The 1143-nt window shown below is 38.6% G+C and overlaps 1 non-coding gene across 1 annotated transcript; it reads left to right on the top strand.

Annotated features, from left to right (window-relative positions):
* The first annotated feature begins 517 nt into the window (after window positions 1-517).
* LOC139725245 (U2 spliceosomal RNA) lies at window positions 518-709 on the top strand. Its single transcript, XR_011710539.1, has one exon. It is a non-coding gene; the product is annotated as a U2 spliceosomal RNA (small nuclear RNA).
* Window positions 710-1143: the final 434 nt, after the last annotated feature.

Genomic DNA, 1143 nt, shown 5'->3' with positions numbered 1-1143 from the left:
AAAAAAAAAAAAAAATCTGAATGGAGCCGGATCGCACGCACGCAAACTGCATACGGATTGGCACGCATAGTAAGAGCTGTGCGGCCACGTGTGCGTCATGCGGTTGCTCGTCGAGCCATACAAAGGTCATTATATCCGCATTTCTTCATTTGCATATGAAATAATGAACACGTCTTGTGTGTGAGCGTGTGTGTAGGCCTACGTGTAAGGTGCACAGTGCATTGGCTCAATGCGTGCAGCAAGGCTCCACACACAAGTTGGGCATTTGTACCGGCGCGTTTCAGCGATTTTGACATGCTTTTTACTAAAAATATTGAAAACCTTTCGATGAATGCGAATATAGAGTAATACAAATGACTCTTCATATGATTTCGCGTCGGGGTTATGGTGTTTATTTACTGATATTTTTTCGAGATTTCATGATATTCGACTGAGAAGCTGGTGATAGCACAAGTTTGTAATTGTGTCTTGAATGTTTGGCATTCTGTATCTATATAAATCATAATCATAACTCGTTATCGCTTCTCGGCCTTTTGGCTAAGATCATGTGTAGTATCTGTTCTTTTCAGCTTAATATCTGAAACGCGACTCACCGAGTCGCTTGTATATTAAACTGATTTTTGTACCTAGGCCATGGAATAGGGGCTTGCTCCATCCTGGCCACGGGTTGGCCCGGTATTGCAGTACCTCCGGGATCGGCCCACCCCCAAGGGGGTAATATCAAACCAAAGAAAGAATCTTTCTTCTTCCTTCTACTCATATATACTATCTGCTTATACTCTGTTGCTGCTCATTTGTCTTCTTCTTTCCATGCGTGGCCTCTCTCCATGCGCATGCCTCTTTATTATGTATTCTATTCGATTTCTTTTCTTCTACCTTTTGTGTTGTTCATTTTCTATAGAATTTCGTAAATCTTTATTATACATTTGTTCTTCAAGTACGTCATCATTATAATGTTCATACTTCTTCATAGTTGTGGTTAATTTCATGTAAGAATAACAATGAATCCTTAGCAGCCAAAATGAAATTATGTTTACAATGCGAACATATATAAAAGAAAGGATCATTGTTAAATAATCTGTAAAATTATAGTGATAATATACATATATATTTACACTCGGCAAAAAAAAAAGAGAGACAAAG

Source organism: Diadema antillarum, unplaced genomic scaffold (genome assembly GCF_040938485.1).
Source record: "Diadema antillarum isolate AM-2024a unplaced genomic scaffold, OU_Dant_1.0 scf00000016, whole genome shotgun sequence".
Classification (NCBI taxonomy): domain Eukaryota; kingdom Metazoa; phylum Echinodermata; class Echinoidea; order Diadematoida; family Diadematidae; genus Diadema; species Diadema antillarum.
This window is presented reverse-complemented; position numbering and strand designations above follow the sequence as displayed.